The 13777-nt window shown below is 38.8% G+C and overlaps 1 protein-coding gene across 1 annotated transcript in view; it reads right to left on the bottom strand.

Moving 5' to 3' along the window:
• The window catches only part of MEF2C (myocyte enhancer factor 2C), a 173036-nt gene extending 160168 nt beyond the window's left edge, over positions 1–12868 (bottom strand). Inside the window, exon 1 of the mRNA XM_059725039.1 lies at positions 12765–12868. The gene's annotated coding sequence lies outside the window, so the exon portion shown is untranslated. The remainder of the gene's footprint in view (positions 1–12764) is intronic.
• Between the last annotated feature and the right edge of the window lie 909 nt (positions 12869–13777).

Genomic DNA, 13777 nt, shown 5'->3' with positions numbered 1-13777 from the left:
CTATTGTGTTATAAGAACATGTACATTGTTAATGGAGGGAATGGTAAAGTTGAACTGAAGCTAGTGTGTAAACTGATTGTACTGGGAGTATATAACTATGGGAGGGTGTGTTGTGAAAAAGTAATTTGATTGTTAGTATACAGCAAGATGGTCCAACTGGTGGTCCGTGGGCTGAATGCAGGCCCCAAAGGGTTAGCATAGCCATGGGCTCTTGCCTGGCTGCTACTTCCCAGCCCTGCCATTTCTCCTGCTATGGCAGCCAGGTTCTATAAGCTCCCCCTGCTGCAGCCTCTACTGCCTGCCTCTGCTCTTGAGGGCTGGGTGGCATCATGGAAGGGGCCAGGGTGTGGAAGAGTGCTGGGGAGGGAAGGAACTGGGCTGCCCATGTTGTGCTCACAGGGAGGGGGAAGCATGCTGGGCTGCCTACGTGGCAGGAGAGAGTCCAGGTGGCTGCTCAAGCAGCAAGTTGTTCTTGGGACTGCAGCCTGTGCCTCATGTGGCTCCCAGAGTGTGGCCAGTGCCACAAGTGGCCTCCGGGTGCTCAGAAGTTAGACAGCTCTGGTATACCGTGTACTGGAGTACATAGCTCACATGAACATGTGTGTAAAGATATAGAGAGTGAGTGTTTGAGGCATATGGGATAGAGGGAGAGCACAGAATTATCCTTATTTATTCCTTATCCCTTATCTTACATTATTAATAAAAGGTGTATTTTTGCTATTCCCTTGTTTTTGTTTTAAGGGGTTTGCAACAACAAACCGATTAACTGTAGAAAGCAAAACAATGAAATAACTGTACACACAATGCTTGCAACTGCACAGAATTTATAAATTAAAATAATGTTTTGTTCATTTCTTTCATTCCTGTTAACCTTAGCTGTTAAATTGTTCCAAAAGAAAAAAAATAAGAACTGTGACTTTCAAGGGGATATATTTTCTTTAAATATTTTCTTAATATTATTTTTATCTGGGAATTTCCTTAAGGCTTTCATTTTAACTAGTGATTTGTGAAAATATTTTGGAGATAAATATTCTCTTTTGACAAGAGACTAGATTTGACAAAAATTGTCATAAAACGTAAACCCAGTATTTCTTCTTTGTGATACGCAATGTATCATTGTAGTAAAATAAAATCAAGTACCTTAAGCTCTAACACCTGGGCTAGTTCAAACAACTAAGTTACAAATGCCAGCAGAGAAATTAGACAGGAGTCTATAACCTATTGTGCTATTTGGATCTTTACCTTCTTATAGAAGAAATGTTAGGAATATTTGTGTCTAAAGTGCCAATTCAACAACTTACTTGAGCACATAACTGACTTTAAATATGCGTATATTCCATAGGCATATATTCAGATATCCTGCTGAATAAGTTAGCATTTTTAAATGCTGTAGACTTTGATGGGGCATCTATACATGGTTTTCAAGGCCTTCTCTGGGGCCTTCTGATGCGATCCAAAGCCCACAAAAGTCAGTTGGAACCTTTACATTGATTCTGATAGATTCTGGATGAGGCCTTAAAATGATAGTTTGGATTCCTGTCATACCTTTCTCAAAGATAATCCAGATCTTATTTTCCAAATCAAACATATTATATGAGCAATGGGACCCTAGCTACTATTCCAAATCCTTTCTTTCGATACCCATGCCACAGTATTTGTAAGGCTTACTGTATCTATTTAAACAAAGGGAATAACAGTTGAAGTAACTGGATTGGGGTAAAACTAAGATAGAATTTAATCTAAAATTACTAAATGTATATCTATACCTATATGCTATATTCCATGGATAGAAATATGTTCTTAAACCTTTGACTTTGATCAAAAATAAGTATGGCAAATTTTTGTCCCAGATTTATAAGCCAGACAGTCTCAATGGCTCATTTCAAATTTTTGCTAAGAATCAACTCTGATGTAAGTATATGAGATTTCAAGTTCAATGGATTTTTTTTCTTGGCAAGGATAAGAAAATTGATTAAAATTGGGGTTAAAACCAGCAATTTAGGATAATGTTGGCCCATTTTAATAAGGTCTTATGTCAGCAGTACATTTTTAAAATAATTTTCGAAATGGTATGTTTTGTTTGTTCTTCAATTAATGTTCATCAGCCTAATTATTATTGTGGATCCATATGACTTAACAAGTTTGATTTTTTAAAACAAGCAGTTTGGTAGGGAATTAATTCTATGATACACTTTAATCTGTCTGTCACTTTCTGGAGTGCTAAAACCCTCCCAGTTTAGTAAACAGCCATTACCCAAGACAAAACATAAATCTTACTATGAAATAATAAGAATTTAAATAAAATATGAGTACAAAATCCCTATAATTTCAGTTTCTTAAATACTACATTTTTATATGTAGTTTTTAAAAAAAACAACCTGGTGATAGAGATTATGTAAACAATTTGTTTTATATTGCCAAGTAATGAGGTAGGAAATTCAAACCTAATCTGGCATGCTCCTTTTAATTTGTATTATTGCATTCTTCTTTTTTAACTAGCAAAAGGAACTAGCCCTGATTGTCATTTGTAATCTGACTCCTGTATGGCACCTAGGGATGGAAAATTTAGTGACAGTCCTTGGATAGCATGCCATTGGACCTTATATCTAGCCTAGTTCTCCTTTTCACCAGTTGAGAAGGCATGTAAAAGATGAGTTAGGGCATGTTTGGTGTGGGCACAAAATGAGAGGTGACGTGACTGTGTTGTTGTTTCCTATCCGTGGGTACACATACACGAGACGCTAATGTCGCAGTAGAGTAATCCGATTGCGCATTACGGAGGCTGGCTAAAACTGTGCTAATGCGTAATAGGATGAATCTGTGCGTTAGCATCACCTAAAAACCACTCACCTGCACTAATGCATAGTAGCACCGATTATGGCGCATTAAGTTAGTACCTGCATTAATGAATGTGTAGAGATGCCCTGTGGCTCATAAAAATAGAGCATAAATTAGAGAAGCTCTGAGTCTGCTTTATTTTATACAGGAGGTCAAACAGTCTTCTGCCTGCCTCAGGATACAGGAAGCACAAAGGTGACTTGAAATCTCTTTGACAAGTGTCAGTTTTATCAATTCACTTGCTTATTTATTTTTCAGCATCTTTCACTATACATGGGCTTGATCTAGCAGAGAATGATGGAAGCTTTCTGAATCGTTCCAATTCTAGAATGCTAAAGCTTACTCACAGAAGGTCAATCTTTCCAATAGGCCAGACTGAGGTGTATCATGGAGAGAAGTGTTCAAGCAAAAAACTAGATCTTTTCTTTCCCCTGCTCCAGATCCATTTGAACCCTCCCATATTTGGTTCTTGCTGCCAAAACAGAACCCCCCACCCCCATATTTGGTTTGGACTGCCAAAACAGAGAAGTCTAAAGCACCTTCTTTATCCTTTCCTTAACCACTTTTTGTTTTGAGTGAGATATAGATGTTTTTCAGGAATTTATTTTTGGCTAGGGATATACTGGTGTCTTCAGATTTAGAAGTTGTTTTGGTAAAAAGCACCATTATTATGACCAGTTAATATCTTGGTACTTTGAGTGCATGTTAGTCATATAAGATGATACTGTAAGGAAGCAGACCTAGGTAGTTAGAAAATGCCTAATGAAACATTCTGCTTTGCTGCAAATTAGATTAACCTCTACAACTACTGTAGACAATGAGATTTATGAAGATTGTGAGGGCCAATAGATCATTTTGGATAATTGTTAGCCATAACTTAAAAAGAATTCAAGTTAGAAGTTAGAAACAAAACTTTGGTCAACTTATTCTTCCATTTTTGAAGGTCACCGTGCTCCTGGATATCCAGGGGTCAAAAAAACCTACAGGAAAAAAAGCAGAGCAGCACATGCACAGCTACACATGCCTCACTATGGACAGTAAGCTACACAGTGGCTAAGTATATACATGGCTATTATGAACATGCATACCTGACTGTAAGCCTGGGAAAAGCAGGGAGGAAACCCTGCCCATATGATAGCTCCAGTTGGTAGATGATGAAGGCATTTGTCTAGGAAACACAAGACCCAGTTTACAGGTTCTCCTCTCCTATGTGTTATCCATGTCTCTGGCTGTGCTCTAACCAGCACACCACAATGTATGAATTATTCAGACCCCTCTCCCACAGCTTTCGAAGCTCAACCTTTGCCCCTTGCTTTTAATAGTCATTGGATAAGAGCAGTGGGGGAGTTTGTTTCCCACTGGGAGCAAGTGTCCAGGCTAGGACCCACAGTATTTTCATCTAGAGAAGTAGCCATCTCACTGAACCACACACCTTTAAGCTGTGTCTCATTCTCCTGCCCTCAAATAGCTTCCTGTCTTGGCTTCTTAGGGGAACAGTTTTAAGAATAAGTGTACCTAGTACCTAATCTGTAGCACTGGAGTTAGGGTGCTTTCCTGGGAAGCTGCAGGTTCAAATCCTTTCTGGGGAACTAGAACTTTGCTTTCTGGGCAAATGCCTTAAGCAGTCCAGGTGTCTGGGCAAAAGCTGGAGATCCTCTTTGTTATAGATTTTTGGCAGAGTACCTTTTCATAACTTACATGTTCAAAATGGGTACATGTAGGTAGGCACATACGTGACCAACCGGGGTACAGGCTACTTCTCAGGGTCAGTTTATTTGTGTATACTTACACATACACAGGGCAGGAATGGCTGCATGTGAGTTCCAGAATTGCTACCTGCATGTAAGTTCTGGAAAACACCACTTACATGGCTAGAAAACTACCATTTAGGTGTGCAGAGGGAAATAGAATTTTCCCCTTGATGTTTTGCCTTGTAAGTAAAGAACCTGTCAAAACAGTCTTCAATTCCTGTTTTCTTTCTCTTGTATAAATCTTTTAAATATAAAAGGAAACTTTCTGAATTATCTGGTCTGCCTCAACATCATTCTGTCCATAATTAACCCATTTTGAAAAAATTACTTGTTCCACAACATCAACAGAAAGCAAGTTAATAATATTGTCTAACTTCTGTCTCTATTTTAGTCATGTTTATTGAAGAGAAACCCATCCTCATAAAACTAAGATGTGTACATTCCCAAAATGAGTAACTAGATCGGGGGAAAGGGGCGGGGAGATGGACAACATTTTTGGCAGGCATGCCACAAATGAGCCCCACACCCTCTGAGTGCCATTCCAAACCTGACTCGATCTGCTACTCTGCTTTCTGCTCTCTGCCCTGTGCTACCTGCCTGATCTGATGCTCTGCTTTCTGCTTCTTGCCCTGTATGCCAGTGTTGCTTGTCCCCTCCCCTGTCTGTTGCATGCCACACACAGAGGCTGCTTATACCATATGAATCACCCTTTAACCAGATGATTATTGCTGGAATACCCTCTCCTTTGCCTCTCCCTTTTAGTCATGCACACTTCGTGTGTCTCATCTTGAGACTCTGTGGGGCAGTTCTCATGGCTTGCCTGTCTTCTGTGGAACATCTAGTATGTTTTAGGCACTACAAAGTAATTATAATCACAGAGACAAGGATTTCTTAGGGTGGTATCTCTTATTGGACGAACTGCATAGAAAACTACATAGACTAACTCAAGCTTGAGTTTTGATTACATTTTAGACAGCCGTGTAGATTCCCTTTCCCTGCACTGAGCAATGGCTCACTCTTTAAATACTTTCAAGAGGCTGAGGATTACAAGAGCAGTGACATACCAGCTTCCTTGTCCTTCAATATCATCGGGAAACAATAGACGCAGACAGAAATGGCATTTGTTGTGTGATCGGCCCCTTGAAATTGCTTTAAAGCCATGCCCAGACAGAAGAACATGGCTGCAGCACCCTCCCATTGGGTGACAAATTCACCCTCATTGTATGAGGGTTCAAATGAAGCTGCTCCTGAGGGGAGCAACTTTGTTAATTTGTGTCTGCTCTGCCGCAACAGCGGTCGGGCTCCAGCTGCTGTCTCTGGATGGGAGGGGGAGAAGGCAGGGGAGGGAGGTCTCTTCTGGGGTTTTCTCAGCCCTGCTGAAGTCGTGGGGCAGACTGGAGCCCCTCATCTTGGAGGGGGGGCTCCAGTGTACCTGCCCCCTGCCACTCCAGTGGGCTGAGAAAACCCAAACTTCCCCTGCTTTCTCCCTTTCCCATCCAGAGACAACAGCAGAGCTGGGAAGGGGAGAGAGGGTCACGAATCACTGTGAGTTAGACCCAAGAGCTGCACTTCTGTCTGTGTGATGAGCTGATCTTTTTGTCTATAAGAAAAGTGGGTATGGAAGAACAATGACTAAGAGTGCAGATAGAAGTGCAACTCCCCACTGTAACTCAGAATGATTTGCAGGAAGTGTTCTGAATTACAAGGATCCCCGAACCAAACAGAAGTTCACTGTTGATTCCAGGGGGAAGGGGAGTCTAGCCGTTGGCTGCAAGCCTGCTGCTGGTTTCCCCTAACAACGGTCTCACCTCCCTCCCAGCCAGTCCCTGGTTTCAGAATGGGAGGAGGGACAGGGAGCAGAGGGAGCTCATTCTACAGGTTCCCCAGCTGGTGCTGGAGAAACTGGAGGTGTGGATCTCCAATCCACCTGCCCCAGCCTCAGGCGGGGGCTGAAAAGACCCAGACCAAACTCCTTCTGCTCCCTTTCCCCACTCCTATTCTGAAAACAGCTCAGAGGCTGGGAGGCAGTTAGGGTTGCCAACCCTCTCGGATTGGCTGTGAGTCTATTGGAATCAGCATCAATCTCCTGGTGACTACTGAAAGCAATCCAAGAGATTTTAAGAGGATATTTTAAGAGACTGAAATTAATGACATTACATCATGTTGGGGGAAAAAAATCTGGAATAGCTTCAGTCAGAGTTGGCGACCCTAGAGGCAGTGCAGGCACAGGTTACAGAAGACGCTGGTTTGAACTGTCTTCATCTGAACCCTCATGCTATAGACTGCTTTTTGTGGCCAGATTGGGTGAAAATTGTCTCTTCTGTCTGCACCCTAAAGTAAGAGGAAATCCTGTGACTTGTTTCCTGTGATTGGCTAGGGAGGATTTCTTTGGTGGTGGGTATTAGCGAGGTGAAGATAGGCTAACAGGGTCAAATGATTGTGAATGAAGTAAGTAAAAGGGTTTTGACTCACTAAACAGATTTTTTGGTAGCTTTTCTGTGGCAACCATACCAAAGGTGAACAGGTTCTTTTTTGCCAATAGGGAATAAAAAACCTTCCAGTTTCAATAACAACTACATGCGTATTTGGATCATAGATCTGGCCCTAAAATGTTACCAAAATACAGGGGCTTTTATAACAGAGAATGGATGTTGGGCATACTCCTGTTGTCCTTATGCAAGAATTCTGTTGAATTTAATGTGTTTTGTCTTGAGTAAAGACTGCCCATTCACAGCTGATACCACTGATACTTTTCTAAAGCAGTGATTCTCAACCTTTTTTGATTCATGGCACTCCTCTGTAACTTTATCGTATTTGGTATTACCTTAGTTGAGGACTGCTGTTGTGCACTTCAGCAGTTTAAGCCAAGTGAGAATGACCTGCAAACCTCAAGCACAGTCAGACCAGGAATTACTGCAACAAGAGGACTCATTCCTGCTTGCACTAGGGTTCTCTGATAAACCTAAAGTGGTCAAGAACACAGAGCTTGCCACAGCCTTTCCTGGTCCAACCTTGCATGCTCCTTCTGGAAAGAGGGATGCATGAAGGTTCCTCTGTTCCCTGGAGAAGCATACAGATTCAGACTGGGAAAGGCTGTGGTAGACTTAATTCAGGCAGGAAAGTGCACTCCCTTTCCCAGTCTGGCCCCACATAGCACAGAGGGCAATTTCACTCAGTTGTAGCAGCAGTAATGGCACCCCAGTTGAGAACCACTGTTCTAATGCTTCAGGTGCCTGCAGGTTAATATATCTTAATAGTAAGGCCTTTCCCTATTGTTTCTGATTTCTAAAAGTATTTCTGTTGGATCGTAGTTGTTTTTAAGATCTAGTGTGTCTCTCCATTCTACTGGACTGGTGTTGTAATGTCGGCAGGGGTTTTTTTGGCAGTCTCAGAGTGGGTGTGGAGAAAAAAAGTTTATGCAGTGGTCCAGAGGTCTAGGTGGAGCCAGGATACTGAACCACTTCTATTGCTTCATACTGATTTGTTGAGACTAGACATTTTTTAGGAGTACCTCTGTGAATGATAATAATTTGAAATTGGAAGAGGATTGGAGCAAGGACTGTATGTGGTTGTAAATACAAAGTATTAGTGTCCTGGCACTTCTTGATATCCAAGTAGAAAGAATGAATAGTGAAGACATAGTTAAACTATATGGTAATATCTTCATGAACATTCATGTCTTTTTTCTCTTCAGCAGTAAAGATGTAAAGAGACACATGACAAGAATTAGTGAGGCAAAGAATTGAGGTTTTTTTTAAGAGAACAAAGCATGGGCGACTGGTGCTACCTGAGTCAGGGGGGGCATGTGCCCTCCAGCAACCAGTCAGTGACCAGTCAGCGACTGGGATGGGGAGTCCCCCCTGCTACCAAACTCGCTGATGGGGGGTGGGGTGGGACGCAATGAAGTACCAGCGGTGTTTCACCTGGCGCCCCCACTCCCTGGCCAGCGCTCGCAGGGTGGGCACTGTAGCTCCCACCTGGTCCCTCCTGCCTGTCACTTAAGTGGGCAGCGCGGCCTATCAGGGAGTGCACCAGTGCTCTCAGGGGGTGCACGTGGATCCCCATGCACCCCCTACATGTCACCACTGGAACAAAGATTTGTAAAGGTTTGATTTGGACTCGCTTTTTATCAGATGTTAGGCATCTTGGCTGAATTTTAATTTTCAGATTAATAGATGTTGCCTTATTCTAGTATATGATATATCATCAATATACTTACTAGATTCAGCTTCAGATATCAACCTTATAATATGGACACCTTGTATATATAAAAATAAAGATTATACAGTATGTAATGACTATTTACTCTATTCTGTAAAGTAAGTGAAGTTATTGTAAAGTTTTTAGTTTGATTCCAGTGGACTGCAAGAGAACCTTATCATCTACTTTAAATATATGCAGTTGTATTTCTTTCTAAACTGTATGTGTGAGGTCTCATTAGGATCTATTGCTCTTATACTTAAACACTGTAATTTTTAGAAGATGTTTGTCTTGTCTTAAATGAAATTTCCAATATTTGCCTTGTCATGCTATCTGCTTCTCAACAAATGAAACTTGAGCTAATCATGGATTAAATTCCAAAATATTTATTCTGGAATAGATCTAATGAACAACACAAATGCTGTTTTTCTGTTTAGGGCAGGGAGGGACAGTTTGAAAACGTGTATCCAGGGGCCCTAGTAACCAAACTCTTTAGTAACTGCCTTTGTGATAGGTTCACAGAGGAACATTGTGGCAGGCAAGGGAGTTATGGGTAAAGTTAGTGGGTTTTTGTACATGTGGATCAACTGGTTACAGTCCAGTGCATTTTTGATGGGGTTGATCATGGTTGCATTGTGGTCTTTAGTCACTATTATAGTCTTATGAATAGAAAAGTGAGGCTTAATAGGGGCTCTATTTACTGTCAGCAGGCTGGCAGGCAGGAGAATTCCATTCTACACCCCTCCCAAACATCCATGAAGAGCTTTTACTTCAGCTTTGAGTAGAGGGACAATTTACCTCAGCAAATCCAGAATCTAGCATTTGCCTTGTCCTCCTATTTGCTTCTCAACAAATGCATCTTGAATTAATCATGGATTAAATTCTGAAATATGTATTCAAGAGAAGACCCAATAAACAAAACTGCAGATTTTCTGTTTAGTACTGCAAGCGCCAGGTTTGAAAAGCCCATCTGGAAGTTACCAATTTCTTCTAAACTCAGTGAGAATTTTGAATAAGAAAAGACAGGAGAAATGGCTTCTCTAGGTCTATGTAGAAAATATTTGTATATCCCCTTTGGGAGATAAGAAGTTACATTTTCACAATACAAAGCAAAACATTTGTAAACTCCTTTTTCAGATGGATAGTTGAACTTTGCAAGAGTTAACCATTCATCAAAATTATTCATTAGATAACAGATTAGCTACTAAATTTAATTCATTTCTCATTCATAACAGTTTTAAATCAATGTAACTCCATTTACTTCAGTGGATTCTTGATTTATACCAGTGTAACCAAGAAGATAACAGGACACAAGATCTTTGAAATTACCATACAGCTCTGATTTGAAAAATGCTGAATTAACTTTTGGAGAACATGGTATATAGCCACTGTACAGTAATTTTGGCCAGAGCTTTGTGGTTAGAACCCATTTACATATACTGTGGCATAACTAATATAGATGTCTTTCTGACACTACAATTTTGGATTTATTGGAAAAGACAAATATGGTGTTAAAAGCTGAACTAGATTATATCTGCAGATTTTTAAAAGTTATAGAATATGCAGCAAAGTTTTACAAAATTTATAACCAATCTGTGCAAGGTGAGTATGCACTGGTAGCTGGGACACTAATAAATGCATATACTTACATTTCTTAGGGCCTGATTCTGTTCTGGTCAAAGACAATACAGGACTAAAACTTTGTTGACTTTATTGACAGAAATTTTATTACCCAATATTTAATCATTAAGTCACATTTACTGGAATTTTTCAGTCTTTCATTTAATATTTTAACTGTATTAAATCTGATATTCAGGAAAATAACAATCAGAAAGGCTAACAAAAGATAATTAACCATTCTACTTTTGATTGTATGAATTGTATCTAATGCGAGATCTCTATATTGACTTGTGCAAAGTTTAATCAACATTCTAAAAAACAAATCTTTCTACACTGAAGTTATTTTTAACAAAATAGACTCCTTAAAAGAATTTTGGAAATAAATTGAGGCACAGACCAACTTTATTGAGAGTCTAATAAAATTATCTAGGACTTAATAGCTGTTACTAAGGCCCTAGAATCAATATAATGAAATGCTGAGAAAGCAATAGGCTATTAAAATAATGGTTCTAAACCAAAGGTTATGTACTGCACTTGATTAATATAATATGTACATTATATCTAGTTTACTCTAGGGATTACATTTACCTTTTCTATTTACCTTTTTATAATTTAACACTGCTTAGATTTTATGGATGAACTAGGGGATTTGATACTCAGATTTTTGCATAATAAAATGTTGTATATGAAGTAGTAATGCTTTATAGATTTATAGTTATTTCAGAAGAAGCCTCAGTGCTTTGGTATTCATCTCAAATATTTTGGGGTATTTTTTGTTTGGTTTTCACATAAGTTATTTCATTATCTCAGCTAAATGGAAAAAAAATATGGTTTTACTTTTTAAAATAAGTGTTTTAATTCATAGCCCTTGTGTCCATCTAACAAATCACAGAATATTCCTGTATAATTCAACAGTATGGTTTTTATGCAGCATGTTCCATAAAGGTAAATTGCTTTGCTGTTCTCTAAATGTGTTCTAAAATGAACAAAATAAAGATTAAGGGACTTGTTCAGCTCCAATGAAATAAAAATTCCCACCAACATTGAGGGTCCCCGATGATCAGGTTATGTATCTGAGGGAATTCATTAATGAGGGCTATACAAAACTCTTTAAAGACTATTGCTTGATGTCAGCTTCAGATGTCATCTCCTTTCCCCTCCCACAGGTAAATCATCCATATTTTCACGTTCGAGTAATTTCCATTATATCATTTATATCATTTAAAAAAATCCATGTATATGCCTTTGCTTTCCTACTTTGCTGTCTTTTATGTGCATGTTCCTTGTGAATATGGAATATGGTTATGAAAACAGTTTAATATATTCACAGCATATAATCGTTATCTTCAAGTTTTCTGGGGTTTTTGTTTAAATACATATTTTCAATTTAATATAACAAGTGTAAGATATGCAAGAAACTTCAAAAAATTAAAAGGCTGAGTTCTTGAATCAGATATTTGTAATAAAACTTTTTGTTCCAAAAATATATTTTAACATGTGGTCTCATGTGCCATATTTTCACATTAATTTAAATCTTATTGTCTTGGAAGAAAATGCCCTGTCTCTTCCTTCAGCTTTCCAGCATGTACACACATGCGTTTCCCTCCCCCTCCACACACACGTATGAACATTTATACACATGGTCTATTTGTGGTATTACTAAATCTAAAAATTGTGTAAACTCACTGTAACTTTATAAAGCTCTGTACAAAGAAAGTACTCCATAATACTCTTTGTTCCTTGGTCTGACTTCTTACAATGGTGAAATAAAAAACTCTCACAGTTATTCTTTGGTTTTCAGCTTGCTTTTGAAAGATTTTTAAGATTTATTTTTCAAATAGACTTTGTTTCATACTGAAAAGTTAATAAGTCATGGAATTCAGACTGTTTCCAAAGCAAGTGAATATCAGAGACAGCCACTTGTCCAGAGATACTTCTACAAACTAAAAATATGCTTTCTTTTGTTGCATAAAATTAACAGAGAAATGATTTTTTTAAAATGAAGTTAGCAACAAGAGTTAGAATACCTGTGTCTGCTGACATCTAATGTTCCTAAGTAGTTCTACTGTATGTACTTCTAATATCATTCTCATTCAAATTTCCAAGAAGGAGTTTACAAGAAACTTGACTAAAATTATTCTTTCATATCCAAGGAATTTTTTCTTGGGCACAGAAATTAGAATCAAATATCATATCAAATACAATGTGAAGCATACTATAATGCTTAGCCTTTTCAGTCACAAAAGGTTTGAGATCCTAGCTATGATTCTGGAGCGGAACCATACTTCACTGTGGAGAGCACATCAGCTTTAAAAACTTAAAATAATTTTTCATTGTTTTATCTATTAAACTCACCAGTGCCCTTCTTCTTCTTCTCCAGGAAGTTGTACCCGTCAGCACCTGCTGAGGGCTTCGTTGATCAAACTGACAGGTAAAAAAATTCCTGTAGAATAAAGCCAGACCAGCTGGCTTTGAAGAGAAACCCCCCAGTTTGGGTTGTGTTTGCCTCACTCACCCTGTACTAGGAAGGCAGAAGCTTTTTCTTCTTCGGTTGTTGACCTGTAAGATTCGTGATCCCCATGCACAAGTGTCTGGCAGGCCTAGGTGCACCTGCTCCTGTCACTCTAGAGTAAATTTAGCTGTAAAAGGTATCACTGACAACTAGACCTTTGTCAGCGCTGGCAAAAGAACACAGAATTACTGTCCCCCCTCCCTTCCTAAAGTATGCTGCAAGTTCAAATGGAAAATATCAAATCAGTCATCTTATCCAAAAATCATTCCTTTGAGAAAAATTGAAATTGCTTTCATATGGCAAAAAGTTTCCTCTTTTACATAGATGTTAAAATTATGTTTCCAAGAATAATCGCAGAACAAGACAAGTTTTTGTTCTATTAATTGTGGCTGGAAGGAAATTTTTTTTAATGGAAATACAGCACACACACATTTCAATTCAGGTTATTAAACTGTGTTAAGTATTAAAGTTGATTGCCTTTCTTTCACTAACTCATTGTGCTTTTTTATTCAAAGAAATATTAGCAGACTAAAACTTCTCAAATAAGAGGTATTAATCTCTCTCCCAAAATTAGAAATCATGTAGTGTTGAGAGACTGGATGTCAAAATTACATGTTCATAGCACTTACGGTTTGGGAATCTAGGAACCAACCACTTTTAAAATGGCAGCTAAAGTACATGGAAAGATTTTAGATATTGAAACATTCAAAACTTGGCATTCTTGTCCTTAGTGGATTAAGGTAGGGCATTTTTCATATATATTCACCCTTTGCTTTTATTTCCCTGGAACTGGCATCTGGAGAATGAATTGGAAGGAGGTAGTTTACATTAATATATCTCTGTCAGACTTAAAAAA

The sequence above is a fragment of the Alligator mississippiensis genome, chromosome 3 (assembly GCF_030867095.1).
Source record: "Alligator mississippiensis isolate rAllMis1 chromosome 3, rAllMis1, whole genome shotgun sequence".
Lineage (NCBI taxonomy): Eukaryota > Metazoa > Chordata > Crocodylia > Alligatoridae > Alligator > Alligator mississippiensis.
Note: the sequence above shows the minus strand (reverse complement) of the source record. Positions and strands in the feature narration are given on the sequence as shown.